Here is an 18,062-nt window from a genome sequence, read left to right on the forward strand (position 1 = left end):
GAAAATACAAATTACTATACGCAGGTCTCTCTTGTTTCCAAAGGAAAGCAAAAATGTTCTGTTAAATGTTTAATTCATTTAGCTGACAAAATTATTATAGTATGTGTTAGCGAGAGAAGATAACTTATTTAAAAAGTTGTAAGTCCATAAAGATATCCTGGACTGTTATGACAATGAAGTTAATTTTAATATACAAGAATAAAAAAAATATTCTGCTCGCCTCTTCTGTCTGGCCCACTTTCCTTCTCTTTGGGGAGTCTTTCATCCCTCCTTCGCCCTCTTATCCCCACATTGTCTTAGAGGATTCTCTCCATTAGGTTTCTGTTCACCAGCAAAGGTAGGAAGTAGTTGTTATCCTGAGCCTGGTCCTTCAGAATTTGGCAGCAACAGGAAGTGGGTGGGAATAGGCGGCTGGGAAGTGCAAAATTACTTATTGGAGAAATGGAGTAATAGATAGTAAAGACTGACATCACTGGTAGATTAAGGGGAGCAGTCTGATGCTGGGATGCTTGGTGAGGTAGAAGGAGCTCACTCCTTCATGGCAATACAGAGGAGGCAGCAGGAGGGAACTGAAGTCTGGTGGTGGTGTGGTGGGGAAGGGGTTCAGGTACCTGTGCCCAGCCAGGCATGAGCTCCCTCCTCAGCTCCTCCTGCTCTGGGTCCTTCCCAGGTCCTCTGAGCTGTAGTAGAGAGGCAGCTGCAGGATGGATACCTTTATAAATTGCCGAGGCAGCTGCAGGCTGAAAGAAAGGGTAATAGAGGAGGGATCCAGCTTGTGGGCAATATGTTTGACACCTTGCTCTTCATCTTACATTGATGAGACAAGGTGGGAGAGGAAGAGCTCTGTGTAACTCATCAGCTTGTCTCTCGCACCAACAGAAGTTGGTCCAATAAAAGATATTACCTCATCCACTTTGTGTCTCTAATATCCTGGGACCGACATGACTACGACAAGTCTGCATACATCTTACACTGATGACTTTCACTTTTACCTCTGCACTGTGAACTTGTCTCCCTTTTTCCAATATGGGTTGCAGCCTTTCTTTCTGACATCTCTTCATGGATGACCAGACATTAATTTATACTTAACATGGCCAAAACTGAGTTTTGATCTTTTCCTCACAAGCTCTCCCAGCTTTCTGAATCACTGCCTCAGTCACATCACCACCATCTTTCCAGTCACTCAGGCCCATAATGTGAGTATCTTTGATATAGCCCTCTGGCCTTGACTACTGCAACATTGACCACACCAGAAAAATCCCTTTAAATTGCTTCTGCTAAGATCACTTTGGCTTGTTCTTACCAAATCATATGTTATGTGCATCCCTCTACTAGCTCTGTCTTCTCCACCATATCAAACATAAGCTTCTTTGCCTTACTTTCAAGATTTATGAGCTCTATCTGGCTGCTCTAATTATTGTGCTGACAACTGCACTCTTTGCTTTTGCCAGCAGTGTGTGTCTTTACCACCTGTTAGTCTACTGTCAAAAATATTTTTGCACTTTCTTCCATACCATCCCTTATGTATACAGGGAAGAACTCCCTGTCCAATATCCATTTGAAAACACCATTGTACCCTCTGTCAAATCACCTTAAGATTCACCTGTTCTCTTTTGTCTACAGAACACTATTATCCAGCAACAGTGGCTAACTGAGACTATTATTTATTGTGCAAAAACACCCTATTTTTACTATGAACTTGTACTTAGAAACAGTCTTTATGCAAATACAAGATCATACATTGAGGAACAAAGAGTGCAATCCATACTTACAAGGCAAGGACTGTACCTTGGAAACTGTGACTCTGAAAAGGATTTGGGGATCACTGTTGTTGATAACAAAGTGAAGATGAGATCCCAGTGCACGATGCTGTGGCAAAAAGGACTAACGTGATCCTTGGATGTAGACGCAGGGGAATACTGAGCAGAAGTAGGGAACTGTTACCTCTGCATACCACGTTGGTGAGCTGCCTCCCTTCTGGCCTTAAAATCTATGAACCTTTAAATTGGCAGTACTCAAATTTCTTATTTAGATTGGTTCATGTTATTATTGTCACATCTACCTACATATATGGAAAACTCCAAAAATGTCAAGTCATCAATTTTTTTTAAAGAGCATAAAAATTATGTAATCCATGACTGTGATAGCCATAAAATAGTCCCAATTAGTATATAAAAGTATTACTTTGTAATGTCTTTGTAGGAAAAAGAATTATGAAACTCTCAATTTCAGTTGACCTTTTCTGTTAGAAAGCTTAACTCATTTTTAATTCTTGGTACATTTGTGCTGACATCCATCGACAACTAGACTTCTGAAGACTAATGATAATCATAGGGCAAAGCAGTTGCTATATTAGAGGCAATTTATTGTACTTTCACTTTGTACTTTGTGCAGTGAAAGTGACAGAACAACTATGGCAAAATGCTAAAATAGATGTATTTTATGCTGAAGGGTGAAGGTAAATGCTGTGGCAGAAGTAGACAGTCTGCTTCTCTGCTGGCTAATGATGGTGCTGGTGATGTAATGGTGTTGATATTGGGGTATAGATGAAGGTAGATAGCTACAGCAATAGGCGTTCCCATTTGACCCAGTGAGCTACAGGTTAGAGGAAGTGAAGGAATTTAATACTTATCACCAGACTTTGATTAACCTGTAATTAGAAATCTAAAGTGAAGCAACATTCTCACAAAGTTATGTGTTTTCTGAAGATAATTGAGGTTGTGAACTTTCTACCTTTGCAAACAATTGAAATATGTGGTGAGAGGTCAGTTCCTACTTCACACAGGTGATGCTTCTTCTACTAATAGTCTTATAAAGATTTACATGGTATAGTTGAGCACTTAAGATGAAAAAATATGTAATTTATTACACGAAAGAAACTATGGGCCTGGCTTTCAGAGATCCTGAGCATCTACAGCTCATTTTCACTTCAGTTGGAGTTGGTGCTTCTGAAAATCAGGCCCTTAGTGGAAATGTTTTCATAGGTTGTATATTCAAGCTATTAATGTTTTGTTTCAGGTCACTGTCTTTGTAAAATTCAAGGAGAGAAGCAGATACACGTGATCCAGCTTCAAGTAGAAAAAAATCTTCATTACCTTCCATAGACGAAAAAAGACACAGGTTGGTACCATAATTGAGATCTACTTTCATTATACTCCTACATATTCTGATTTTAAATATTAAACCTTTGGCAGTGTTTTGTCAACTGTATAAAATGACTGTTTTATCATGTCTGCTTCTCTTCATAATTTTGAATAACAAGTTTTTGAGGATTATCCATTCAGATATCGGCTGCAAATTGAAATACAGTGGGTCTGATTCTCTACTGTTTTCCTACACCTAGTGTAGTCATTTACACATCTGCAAATAGAGTGCAAGGAGAGTGTAAAACACTACCAAAATACTCACTGCTGTATTTTACACTCTCTTTATGCAAGTTTAAGTGACTGCATAAGGTGCAAGTCAGTGGATTGTCTGAGTTCAGGATGTCTAAAAATAGTTACCCTTTTTGACCGAAGTGGCTGGCCAGATTTGGGGTGTTGTGGGTAGAAGTGACTGAAGAATAATTGATTTTTCCATATGATGGCCGCTGTTTCAATCCCCTCTTTACATTCATCCTGAATGAAAAATGGTAGTTATGGCCAACTCATAACAACAAGGTTCAACCCAACACAAAACAAAGTGTTCACTTTAATCTGAGCCCTGGTCTACACTACAAGTTTAGGTCGAATTTAGCAGCGTTAGGTCGATTTAACCCTGCACCCATCCACGCTACCAAGCCTGTTTTGTCGACTTAAAGGGCTCTTAAAATCGATTTCCTCCCCGGCGAGGGGTTTAGCGTGAAAATCAACCTCGCTGGGCTGAATTTGGGGTAGTGTGGACGCAATTCAACGGTATTGGCCTCTGGGAGCTATCCCAGAGTGCTCCATTGTGACTGCTCCGGACAGCACTCTCAACTCAGATGCACTGGCCAGGTAGACAACAAAAGTCCTGGGAACTTTTGCATTTCATTTCCTGTTTGGCCAGCGAGGCGAGCTGATCAGCACAGGTAACCATGGAGTCCCAGAATCGCAAAAGAGCTCCAGCATGGACCGAATGGGAGGTACTGGATCTGATCGCTGTATGGGGAGAAGAATCCGTGCAGGCAGAACTCTGTTCCAAAAGACGAAATGCCAGTATATTTGCCAAAATCTCCAAGGGCATGATGGACGGAGTCTACAACAGGGACACACAGCAGTGCCGCTTGTAAGTTAAGGAGCTGAGGCAAGCCGACCAAAAAACAAAGGATGCAAACGGTCTCTCCGGGTCAGAGCCCAATACATGCCGCTTCTATGATGAGCTGCATGCAATTCTAGGGGGGCCCCCTACCACTACCCCACCAGTGTCCGTGGACACCTGTAAGGGGGGATTCTCACTCAACAGGGATGAGGATTTTGTGGATGAGGAAGATAAGGAGGAGGAGGTTGAGGATAGCGCACAGCAGGCAAGCGGAAAATCCCTTCTCCCCGGCAGCCAGGAACTGTTCATCCTCTTGGAGCCAATACCCTCCCAAGGCGGGCTCCCGGACCATGAAGCTGGAGAAAGCATCTCTGGTGAGTGTACCCTTGTAAATATAATACATGGTTTAAAAGCAAGTGTGTTTAATGATTAATTTGCCCTGAAGACTTGGGATGCATTTGCGGCCAGTATAGCTACTGGAAAAGTCTGTTAACATGTCTGGGGATGGAGTGGAAATCCTCCAGGGACATCTCCATGAAGCTGTCCTGGAGGTACTCTAAAAGCCTTTGCCACGTGGTGCGGGGAGGCCCGTTCATGCTGAGCTGTTCGTGTTTGGCTGAGAGGGATCTTCCCTGATACTAGCCACATGGTGGGCGGGTGGGGGCTGGGGGATGGGGTGAAGCACATGTGCTATGTAATGTGAATCGCTTGATTCAGTGTGAAATAGTCTTCCCTTTGTTCTCTAAAATGTATCTTTTAAAATACTACTCTTCCTTTTTTTCCTCCCACAGCTGCAAATGTTTCTACGCTCCCCCTATCATTTCCGTCCCAGAGGCTAGTGCAGATTAGAAGGTGAAAAAAACGCACTCGCGATGACTTGTTCTCAGAGCTCATGCAGTCCTCCCACACTGAAAGAGCTCAGCAGAATGTATGGAAGCAAACAATGGCAGAGTCCAGGAAAGTGTTAAATGAATGCGATGGGAGGAGGGAGGAGCATGCTGAGAGGAGGCAGGATGCAATGCTGAGCCTAATGGGGGAGCAAACTGACATGCTCAGGCGTCTGGTGGAGCTGCAGGAAAGGCAGCAGGAGCACAGACCGCCGCTGCAGCCCCTGTATAACTGCCTGCCCTCCTCCCCAAGTTCCATATCCTCCTCATCCAGATGCCCAAGAATGCGGGGAGGAGGCTATGGGCACCCAGCCACTCCACCCCAGAGGATTGCGCAAGCAACAGAAGGCTGGCATTCAATAAGTTTTGAACTGTAGTGTGGCCTTGTCCTTCCCTCCTCCCCTAATCCACCACCCCACCTGGTGCTTCCCTCCTCACCCACCCCTCCCAGGCTACCTTGCGAGTTTTCCCCCCTATTTGAGTGCTGAATTAATAAAGAATGCATGATTTTGAAACAATAATGACTTTATTGCCTCTGAAAGTGGTGATCAAAGGGGGAAGGTTGGTTGGCTTACAGCGAAGTATAGTGACCCAAGGGGGCGGGTTTTCATCAAGGAGAAACAAACAGAACTGCCACACCATAGCCTGGCCAGTTATTAAACTGGTTTTCCAAGTTTCTCTGATGTGCAGGACGCCCAACTGTGCTCTTCTAATCTCCCTGGTGTCTGGCTGCGTGTAATTGGCCACCAGGCGATTTGCCTCAACCTCCCACCTTGTCATAAACATCTCCCCCTTACTCTCTCAGATATTGTGGAGCACACAGCAAGCAGCAATAAGAATGGGAATATTGGTTTTGCTGAGGTCTAATCGAATCAGTAAACTGCGCCAGTGAGCTTTTAAACGTCTAAATGCACATTCTAACATCATTCTGCACTTGCTCAGCCTATAGTTGAACTGCTCCTTACTACTGTCCAGGGTGCCTGTGTATGGCTTTATGAGCCATGGCATTAAGGGTAGGCTGGGTCCCCAAGGATAACTATAGACATTTCAACATCCCCAACAGTAATTTTCTGCTCTGGGAAGTAAGTTCCTTTCTGCAGCTGTTCAGACAGACCAGAGTTCCTGAAGATGTGAGTGTCATGCACTTTTCCCGGCCATCCCACGTTGATGTCGGTGAAATGTCCCTTGTGATCCAACAATGCTTGTAATATCATTGAAAAGTACCCCTTGCAGTTTATGTACTGGTTGCCAAGGTGGTCCGATCCCAAGATAGGGAAATGCGTTCCATCTATCGCCCCACCACAGATGGGGAACCCCATTGCAACAAAACCATCCACTATGACCTGCATATTTCCCAGAGTTACTACCCCTGATAGCAGCAGCTCAGTGATTGTGATGGCTACTTGGATCACAGCAGCCCCCACAGTAGATTTACCCACTCCAAATTGATTTCCGACTGACTGGTAGGTGTCTGGCGTTGCAGGCTTCCAGAAGGCTATCACCACTCGCTTGTGAACTATGAGGGCTGCTCTCATCTTGGTATTCTTGCGCTTCAGGGCAGGGGAAAGCAAGTCACAAAGTTCAATGAAAGTGCCCTTACGCACGCGAAAGTTTTGTGGCCACTGAGAATCATCCCATACCCGCAACACTATGCTGTCCCACCAGTCTGTGCTTGTTTCCCAGGCCTAGAATCGGCGTTCCACAGCATGAACCTGCCCCATTACCACCATGATGTCCGAATTGCCAGGGCCCGTGCTTTGAGAGAAGTCTGTGTCCATGTCTTCATCACTATCGTGATTGCGCTGTCATTGCCTCCTCGCCTGCTTTTGCAGGTTCTGCACGTACTGCAGGATAATGCGTGAGGTGTTTACAATGCTCACAACATCAGCGGTGAGCTGAGCGGGCTCCATGCTTGCTGTGGTATGGCGTCTGCAGGAGAGCAGAGTTGCAGCGGAAGCAGTGGCTGACGACGGATGCCATGAGAATAGATATTTATACAGAACGACGAGAGGACCTGCGAGGTGGATTCATGGCACCAAGAGAGCAGAGTTGCAGCGGAAGCGGTGGATGACGATGGTTAGCAGGCCGACTGCACCATCTGCTGACAGCAATATGGCGCCTGCATGGAAAAAAGGCGCGAAACAATTGTCCACCATTGCTTTCACAGAGGGAGGGGCGACTGACGACATGTACCCAAAACCACCCATGACAATGTTTTTGCCCCATCAGGCATTGGGAGCTCAACCCAGAATTCCAATGGGCAGCGAAGACTGCAGGAACTGTGGGATAGCTACCCACAGTGCAACGCTACGAAAGTCGACGCTAGCCATAATACTGTGGACGCACTCCGCCAACTTAAAGCGCTTAGTGTGGATACACACAATTGACTGTATAAAATCGCTTCCTAAAAATCGACTTGGATAAATTCAACCTAATTTCATAGTATAGATATACCCCGAGTATGAGGATTTTAAAAAACATGTTTATCATTTCACCACTGATGCTCTTTACTAAATTTCACTTTCTGGTTCTCATGCTACCATACTGTTGGGATGTTTGGATTTCAGACAGTGCAGAGGAATGTGTAAATCCAAACTACAAAGTGTTTTCATTACAATTATAAAAGAAGCTTCTATTAGTAGACTTTTTGTTTGTAACAAAAACTACATTAAACAAACCTAAATTTTCAGCCCAAAGTACTATGATTGTATCCTTTTAATCTTTCTTCTGAGGGATTTCAAATACATGGTTTGTGATTACTGAAATTTTAACTGGAGGGGTAAATTTTTTTCCTCCTTTGTTTGACCTGAATATTTTCAAGATGATTTGGGGTTCATTTCCCTCTCTACCCCTTTCATAATATGACCAGAAAATGGGCTAACCAGTAATGGAATGAAAATGCAGTGTTACTTTTCAGTCTGTCTTATTATGTGCTTAATTAATTTTACTAAATGACAAAAATACTGAGTTTGAGATAATTTACACAGATGCAGACAAATGCATGATGAAAAGTGAATCTTTGTCACACCTCCAAAGTGATCTGATTTCATATAAGAGAGGGAGGCAGAATGTTGTTGCGAGTAGATTGAAGACTCATAGTTTTGTACTAAGTACAAATACAGATATATAGTACAGGTGCAGTATGTTCATCTTTGAGGACAATTGGGTACCAGTCCTGCAGCTGAGTCTCTGAGCGGCTCTTGTGCTTACATGGAGTCAATTGAAGGATCAGGGTCTATATTAAGGGAGAGAGTAGGGGAAATAATTCCTTTGAACACTGAAGGACTAAGTTGTCTTACATATAGTGGATGACATGTTTGTCTCACTGCTAGTCATCTGAGCACATAGACTCATAGACTTTAAGGTCAAAAGGGACCTTGTGATCATCTAGTCTGATCTCCTGCATGTTGCAGGCCATAGAACCTCATCCACACACTTATGTAATAGACCCCTCACCTCTGGCTGGGTTACTGAAGTCCTCAAATCATGGTTTAAAGCAGGGGTGGGCAAACTTTTTGGCCCAAGGGCCACATTGGGGTGCGAAACTGTATGGAGGGGCAGATAGGGAAGGCTGTGCCTCCCCAAATGGCCTGGCTCCCGCCCCCTATCGACCCCCTCCCACTTCCCACCCCCGACTGCCCCCTTCAGAATCCCTGACCCATCCAACTCTCCCTGCTCCTTGTCCCCTGACCACCTCCTCCTGGGACCCGCCCCCTATCCAACTGCCCCCTGTTCCCTGTCCCCTGACCACCCCAGAACCTCTGCCACATCCAACCGCTCCCTGTTCCCTGACTGCCCCCCTGAACCCCCTACCCCTTAAACCCCCCGGCCCCCTTACCCTGCCGCTCAGAGCAGCATGTCTGGCCGTTCCACCACCCGGCCGGAGCCAGACAGGCTACCGCACTGCCCTGCATGAGCGCGCAGCCCCGCTGCCCATGTGGCATTGTGGCTCCAGGGGAGGGGGGACAGTGGCGGAGGGGCTGGGGACTAGCCTCCCAGGCCAGGAGCTCAGGGGCTGGGCAGGACAGTCCCGCTGGCCGGATGTGGTCCACGGGTTGTAGTTTGCCCATTTCTGCTTAAAGACTTCAAGTTACAAAGAATTGACCATTTACACTAGTTTAAACCATGCTCCATGCTACAGGGAAAGGTGAATAGTGATCAGTGAGACCCTGAGCATGTGGGCAAGACCCACCAGGCAGATAACTGGGAAAAAATTCTCTGTAGTAACTCAGAGCCCTCCCTATCTAGTGTCCCATCTCCAGCAGTTGGGGATTTTTGGTACTTTCTCATGTAGAATGGGTGTACGTGTATATGTACGTACTTGTCCCAGTGCTTGTTATCTGAGCACATCCTGTTGTTTAATCTATCATACAGAATCAATCTGTTTCAAAAGTGCTGCTTCCCTGCTTTCTAGGTGGGAGGCAGGATTATTAATGATGGATTGTGGCTTCAAAAGCAAGGTGTGAATAGTGGCATAAGCTTATGTGAAGGTCACATTGGAATATGTACATTTTGTTTGTGATGTACATTTGCACATCTGCTGAGATGCAGTTCACAAGCTGACATTCACAGCTGTTTGAACAGAAATAATAAAACAGATTCATATAATGTTATAAATGGTTGAAATATATTAGAATTTTAGTGTTTCTACAGTACTTAATTTATAATGGAAATATATAAATGTAAATACACTTCTCTGTTTCAGTATCTATTAATCCAGAGTCAATTATTCATCTTCAAGTGTCCATTCCATTTCAGATGTGTGCACACTAGTGCACTGAAGCTGGAGTTCTTCTTCTCATAGCAGTACCTTTTGGGACAGTGTGGCACACCCACCCCTGTGCATTCATGCTGCTAGTCAGGGGTATGAAGAGTGGTGCCGCACTGACCCCCCCCCCCCAGTTCCTTCTCACTGATCATGGTTGGTACCTGGGGCATCTGTGAGCTTCTCACACTCTTTCCCATTCTGTCTTTAGAGAATCTTTTCCTAATTTTTTTTTTATTCTAAATAGTTTTAGCATAGTTCTAGTTCTAGTTTTAGTTAGTGGTACTTGTTTAGGAAAAATGTATTGATTTTTATTTTACTTTTCATTGAGCTTTTAACTCACTATCGAGATTTGCCTAAGTCCCAGGGGTTTAAATGCTATTCCAGCTGTCACAAATCTAACCAGTGAGTGATCCTCACTCTTGCTGCTTAAAATGTTTTGGAGAAGGACATGTGAGGCACAAGTACCATATCTGTAGGGGTTTAAGACCAGAACTAAGAAGCTGATGGATGTTCGACTTCGAGATCATCCTGATGGAAGCAGCTTTGTGACCCCCTTTGAAACCAAGCCATTTGGTACATAAGCATTTGGACTTGACTCAGTCTCAGAGCATGCCACCAGATTTGGTGACATCTTTGGGTGGAGAGAGCTGGAGCGAAGACACTGTTCTCTGTCTCTGGTACCTTGCAAACAGCATCAGAAGTCTAACACTTGAACCTCTTGTAACCAGAAGAAGCCCTCCTCATCTTTGAGGGCTAGGTCTCACACTGGAAGACCAGCACAGAGATTGGACCTCCTGCTACGCACTCCCTCGTACTGCATTCTAGCATTATAGAGTTGTTGACACAAGCACCTCATGTGGTACCATTGAGACATTGCTGGTACCTTCTGTGATATCAACTTCCTCTACGATACATCTTACTCTGTTGGTACCAATAACATCTGAAACATACAGTGCAGCAGGGATCTTTTTGGTAGTGATGGCTGTGAATGAAAAGGTGAGATAGGGCGATCTAAATCTACTGCCAGCGACAAAGATACAAAAAATTGGATCTCTTTTGGAGAAAGGTTATTTGTTACCAGGATTGCAGTTTAGAATTGAAAATCATCATGCTCTCATAGTTGGTTATGATTGTTGAAATGTATAGACAAGTTGCTAGAGGATTCTAAGGAGAAGTACACAGCACTTGTGAGTGAAAGCTGCTGGGAAGCAAGATTGTCCTTACAGGCTGGTTTAGATGAGGTGGATTCAGCAGTTCAAGTAAGGGTAATGGCAGTCAGTATGTGTTATGCTTCTTGGCTGCAGTTGTAATGCTTCAAGAGTGTGAATGCCAACCTCAGGACAGGCTGTTAGGAACCAGGGCACAAACCCCAAATTGGTTGTGAATTCTATACTTAGATTTCAGCAACCAATTATTAAGTGTGTAAATGCCTTGGGTTCTATAATTGGCTAAACAAGGAGTTACAGACAGTCTCCTTGGGTACGCCGATCTACTTCTCTGCCCAGGTGAGCATACTTTTGTGATAGATGGTCCCTCACACCAAGAACCATGGCAATATTCAGGTTACTTCCAGTCCCAAAGGACCAGTCGCTAACCCCAGGTCAATTGTACCTTAGATCTCACACCAAAAACAATGCTTGTAGCCTATCCTATAATAAACTACATGAAAATTTATTAAATAGGAAAAGGAAACGAGTTATTGAGAAGGTTAAAGCAGGTAAACATATATATACACACAAATTAAATACAAATCTTAAATTTCAAAAGATAATAGGCCTTGTATAGTAAGCAAGCTCTATATGTCCTTTAGGACTAACTCATGCTAAGCAGATGGGGATCTCTTGCTTCTGCCTAGAAAACTTTTTACCCCCCAGAGTCCAAGCAGCACAAAGATGACCAGTTCCTTCTTGTTCGGGATTTTTTTATCCCTTTCTTGCCTTGTGCTCTGAGTTGTAAGCTCAGCTGATGGGAGGAATCCACTTGCATGATTCACATCATCTTCATGAGTGGTGGGGAGAGCGGAACAACGGTCTTCTGCCCTCTTTAACGTCCCACAATAGTCCGTCTGGAGTCAATGGACTTTTGCTGTTGAGACGGACATAATACCTTCTGTTGAAGATCAGCACTTCACACTAATTTATGTCTCTCTCCAGTCTGGTGATTAACAGTCACATGGGCTCGCAATACAACCACCCAAATATTACCTTACAACATGAGATACAGAGGTTATAAGTGAGATTAATGCAAGTAGCAGCTCACAAACCTTCAGCAAAGTCTAAATACTAAACTCATTCTTATAATTCTAATACCTATTTTAACAATACTAACACACAGTGAGCCAGACTGATTCCAGCTATGTATTTGTTAGTGTTCAATTGAGACCTGGGGACTTGGGCATGAGCTGGTACTTGGTCTGCCAGCATCACAGCAATCATCTGCCATCCTGGCTAAATCCAACAAACAATTGAATATTTTCCCAGTGAAGACGTAAACTTATTCCCTGAGAAAACAAATAAAGCTTTGCATTCTGCTAAAGATTCTAGGGCAATCTTTAAATCACTAGGCATTTACACTCCAGCCCTTGAGAGAAAGCATTTCCATCCTTAGGTCCACCAGGGATCTACTATCTGCCAAGGTAGCTGAACTAATCTCTAGGATGCACCATAAGAATCAGAGACCACCACCACCTCCTCTTCCTGCCTCCAGCTACCTCTAACAAATCAGTAACATCTAAGCAGTCTATTTGTCTCCATTGCTGAGATGATGAGAGGATAACTGGTCTCCTCATAGAGGATCTCCCCCTGGATCTCTTCCTACATTCATCAGTGCTATGATATCATTAAGGTTCCTTCCCCTTAACGCATTTTAGCGCACTCTGTAAGGGCACAAGCAGTGTTGTCTGCTTTAAGTTATGTAGCCATCAATCACATTTTCAGGGCTGCAACTTGGTCATCTGTTCACACTTTCACAACTCATTATGCTCCGTGGGTAGGAGAATGGACATAAGGAGGAAGGGCAGTGTGGATACCAGTCTAACAGGTCATACTGGCTGTAGAATGTCCGTGCCTAATCGGGTAAAGAATGTGAGCGAGGCCAAACAGCAAAAATTTAAGATGTTTGTACAGCAGTGCGAGAAGCCTAGGTAACAAAATGGAAGACCTAGAGCTACTGGTGCAGGAAGTGAAACCAGATATTATAGGGATAACAGAAACATGGTGGAATAGTAGTCATGACTGGACTACAGGTATTGAAGGGTATGTGCTGTTTAGGAAAGACAGAAATAAAGGCAAAGGTGGTGGAGTAGCATTGTATATCAATGATGAGGTAGAATGTAAAGAAATAGAATCATAGAATCATAAAATAAGCGATGGAATGGATAAGACAGTCTGTCTGGGCAAAAATCACATTGGGGAAGAAAATTACTAGAGCCTCCCCTGTGATAGTGTGTGGGGTGTGCTATAGACCGCCGGGATCTAATTTGGATATGGATAGAGCCCTCTTTAACGTTTTTAATGAAGTAAATACTAATGGAAACTGTGATCATGGAGACTTTAACTTCCCAGATATAGACTGGAGGACAAGTGCTAGTAATAATAATAGGGCTCAGATTTTCCTAGATGCGATAGCTGATGGATTCCTTCATCAAGTAGTTGCTGAACCAACAAGAGGGGATGCCATTTTACATTTGGTTTTGGTGAGTAGTGAGGACCTCATAGAAGAAATGGTTGTAGGGGACAACCTTGGTTCAAGTGATCATGAGCTAATTCAGTTCAAACTGAACGGAAGGATAAACAAAAATTAATCTGCGACTAGGGTTTTTGATTTCAAAAGGGCTGACTTTCAAAAATTAAGGAAATTAGTTAAGGAAGTGGATTGGACTGAAGAACTTACGGATCTAAAGGCAGAGGAGGCCTGGGATTACTTCAAGTCAAAGCTGCAGAAGCTATCGGAAGCCTGCATCCCAAGAAAGGGGAAAAAATTCATAGGCAGGAGTTGTAGACCAAGTTGGATGAGCAAGCATCCCAGAGAGATGTTTAAGAAAAAGCAGAAAGCATACAGGGAGAGGAAGATGGGAGGGATCAGCAAGGAAAGCTACCTTATTGAGGTCAGAACAAGTAGAGTTGGACCTTGCAAAGGGAATTAAAACCAATAGTAAAAGGTTCTATAGCCATATAAATAAGAAGAAAACAAAGAAAGAAGAAGCGGGACTGCTGAACACTGAGGATGGAGTGGAGGTTAAGGATAATCTAGGCATGGCCCAATATCTAAACAAATACTTTGCCTCAGTCTTTAATGAGGCTAATGAGGATCTTAGGGATAATGGTAGCATGACAAATGGGAATGAGGATATGAAGGCAGATATTACCATATCTGAGGTAGAAGTGAAACTTGAACAGCTTAATGGGACTAAATCGGGGGGCCCAGATAATCTTCATCCAAGAATATTAAAGGAATTGGCACATGAAATTGCAAGCCCATTAGCAAGAATTTTTAATGAATCTGTAAATTCAGGGGTTGTATAGTATGGCTGGAGAATTGCTAACAGTTCCTATTTTTAAGAAAGGGGGGAAAAAAGCGATCCGGGTAACTACAGGCCTATTAGTTTGACATCTGTAGTATGAAAGGTCTTGGAAAAAATTTTGAAGGAGAAAGTAGTTAAGGACATTGAGGTCAAATGGAACAAAATACAACATGGTTTTACAAAAGATAGATTGTGCCAAACCAACCTGATCTCCTCCTTTGAGAAAGTAACAGATTTTTTAGACAAAGGAAACACAGTGGATCTAATTTACCTAGATTTCAGTAAGGTGTTTGATACGGTGACACATGGGGAATTATTAGTTAAATTGGAAAAGAAGGGGATCAATATGAAAATTGAAAGGTGGATAAGGAATTGGTTAAAGGGGAGACTACAGCAGGTCATACTGAAAGGTGAACTGTCAGGCTGGAGGGAGGTTACCAGTGGAGTTCCTCAAGGATCGGTTTTGGGACCAATCTTATTTAATCTTTTTATTACTGACCTCTGCACAAAAAGTGGGAGTGTGCTAATAAAGTTTGCGGATGACACAAAACTGGGAGGCATTGCCAATTTAGAGAAGGCCTGGGATATCGTACGGGAGGATCTGGATGACCTTGTAAACTGGAGTAATAGTAATAGGATGAAATTTAATAGTGAGAAGTGTAAGGTCATGCATTTAGGGATTAATAACAAGAATTTTAGTTATAAGCTGGGGATGCATCAGTTAGAAGTAACGGAGATGGAGAAGGACCTTGGAGTATTGGTTGATCATAGGACGACTATGAGCCGCCAATATGATATGGCCATGAAAAAAGCTAATGCGGTCTTGGGATGCATCAGGCGAGGTATTTCCAGTAGAGATAAGGAGGTTTTAGTACCGTTATACAAGACACTGGTGAGACCTCACCTGGAATACTGTGTGCAGTTCTGGTCTCCCATGTTTAAGAAGGATGAATTCAAACTGGAACAGGTACAGAGAAGGGCTACTAGGATGATCCGAGGAATGGAAAACCTGTCTTATGAAAGGAGACTCAAAGAGCTTAGCTTGTTTAGCCTAACCAAAAGAGGGCTGAGGGGAGATATGATTGCTTTCTATAAATATATCAGAGGGATAAACACCAGAGAGGGAGAGGAATTATTTAAGCTCAGTACCAATGTGGACACAAGAACAAATGGATATAAACTGGCCATCAGGAAGTTTAGACTTGAAATTAGATGAAGATTTCTAACCATCAGAGGAATGAAGTTCTGGAACAGCCTTCCAAGGGAAGCAGTGGGGGCAAAAGACCTATCTGGCTTCAAGATTAAACTCTAAGTTTATGGAGGAGATGGTATGATGGGATAACATGATTTTGGCAATTAATTGATCTTTGACTATTCATGGTAAATAGGCCCAATGGCCTGTGATGGAATGTTAGATGGGGTGGGATCTGAGTTACTACAGAGAATTCTTTCCTGGGTATCTGGCTGGTGAATCTTGCCCACATGCTCAGGGTTCAGCTGATTGCCATATTTGGGGTCGGGAAGGAATTTTCCTCCAGGGCAGATTGGAAGAGCCCTGGGGGGGGGGGGGGTTTGCCTTCCTCTGCAGCATGGGGCACGGGTCACTTGCTGGAGGATTCTCTGTACCTTGAAGTTGTTAAACCATGATTTGAGGACTTCAATAGCTCAGACATAGGTGACATGTTTATTGCAGGAGTGGATGGGTGAGACTCGGTGGCCTGCATTGTGCAGGAGGTCAGACTAGATGATCATAATGTTCCCTTCTGACCTTAATATCTAGGAGTCTATCAAGAGATGATGCTAGATTTGGAAGAGTGGCATTGGAGTTCTTGTTCAGGTAGACTCTGATACCCTCCTCTGTCTGGAACTGCTTATGAGTCACCTGAAGTGGAATGAATGCAAGCACTCAAAGAAGAGAAGATGGTTACATACCTGTTCGGTAACTCTTTCTTTTTCTTTGAGATGTGTTGCACATGTCCATTTCATGACTCACTCTCCTCCTGTACATTGGAGTCAAAGATAACATGTTTCTGGTGTGAAGGAACTGAGGAGGGTCGGGGCAGCTCTACCCTTTATACCCTTGGCTAGCAGAATGGGTGTGTGGAGGGTGTGTGTGCGCTGCCCTGACACATTCCTCTATGGGAAAAAGATCTCTGGCATTGGTTCACTGGCACGCATGCACCTGAAGTGGAATGGTAATGTGTAACACATCTCAAAGAACATCAGTTACCAAACTGGTATGTAACTGTTTTTTTTCTTCTTGCAAATTTCATTGGACAGAAGTCGGATTTAGAAGTATGATTTAGTCATTTTGTGCTGTCTTGTCTTCTGAACAGCCTGCTTTTAAAGATCCTTAATTAAGATTGTCTTAGTAGTTTGCTATTTCTCCTACGAAAAACCTAGAGAAACTTTCCCAGCAAAAGAGCATAATGATGAAAGGTACTGCAGACACAAAAACAATTACTAGGGAATGATTTTTTGATCGATATGCTATGAAGAGCTTCCAATTATTAGTGCTTGTGTCTTTCAGCTGTTTCCTGCAGGCCCAAAAACTTAGCTGTAGTAAGGTGACTTAATTATAGAAGTATATTGAATATTTTATTCTATCACTAAAACAACTTACACATCACTTTTATTATACAAAGTGCTTAGGGCTATGTGTTGTCCCCAATCTCTCTGTTTTTATAGTAGCATCTACAATTGTGATCCTATTAGGCTGCTACTTTACCTCTACAGTTCACTGTTTCTCTAAATATAAGCAGCAGTCCCACAGAGTGAGGGAACATTTTAAAAAATACCCCTCAATTCTAACCAATAAAAACTATAGGGAGGGTTCCATGTACTCTATAGCCCAATGGGAAATTCTGCTTTAAGCACCCCTTAAATTCTTTGGCAAGAAATCCTAAATTATATGGCAGTGTTAATTTATTATATCTCCGTAACATTCTTTTTTCTCCTATCCTTCCTGTGCCCAAACACACACATGGTTATGGCTCATTGTTGAAAATACTCATTGATGTATAATTCTTTAATGATGATTTTTAGCAGTGATTATTTTTGATGGATATCTCTTTTGGCTTTATTCTTCTAACAGTCCGGCTTTATGACCTGCATAAGTTAACGATGTTCTGTGGGTGGTTTGGCTTGGAATCATCTTCTTCCTGCCCTTTGTGTACCAGAGAAGGAAGGGAAGCTTGTCATCAGTTTCAGCAGTTCCTCTCAGCTCCACAGGCCTTGGCTGCTACTCTCTTCTCCATGCAGCCTAATTGCCCAGTTTGCCTTTCTAGTTCCCCTTCTCCCTGGCTGAAACTGAACTCTAGCTCTGGCTTTCTGACCTCTCCTGACTGGTACTTTAGAACAATGAAGGGAGTATACACTGTAATCCAATTGCCCTGTAGTAGGGAAAGGTACAGAAGAGGCAAGAGGAGACAGCTGCAGGCAGGTTCCAGCAGGGGAAGGAGATAGAAAACAAAAAGTTGTGTGCCTCCCTGCAGCAAAATCATGAACTCTGCAGGAAAAAATGCTGAGTTCTGTGGTATCTTGAAATAAAATGCCAAATTCCATGGCCAACCAGTTATGCTGAGTCCATGAGTCTCTGAGTGAGATGACAGGGGCAGTGTGCACCTTTGAGAGCCATTGTTTCAGGTTCCTTAACGATTCAGGGCTT

General features: G+C 43.4%; 1 protein-coding gene across 3 annotated transcripts in view; it reads left to right on the top strand.

The window, feature by feature from the left end:
* The window catches only part of FUT8 (fucosyltransferase 8), a 285,280-nt gene that overhangs the window by 90,902 nt on the left and 176,316 nt on the right, over window positions 1–18,062 (top strand). For all 3 annotated transcript variants that reach the window (XM_074957028.1, XM_074957027.1, XM_074957030.1), the window contains exon 2: window positions 3,019–3,120. The gene's annotated coding sequence lies outside the window, so the exon portion shown is untranslated. The remainder of the gene's footprint in view (window positions 1–3,018; window positions 3,121–18,062) is intronic.

This window comes from Natator depressus, chromosome 6 (genome assembly GCF_965152275.1).
Source record: "Natator depressus isolate rNatDep1 chromosome 6, rNatDep2.hap1, whole genome shotgun sequence".
Taxonomy (NCBI): Eukaryota; Metazoa; Chordata; order Testudines; family Cheloniidae; genus Natator; species Natator depressus.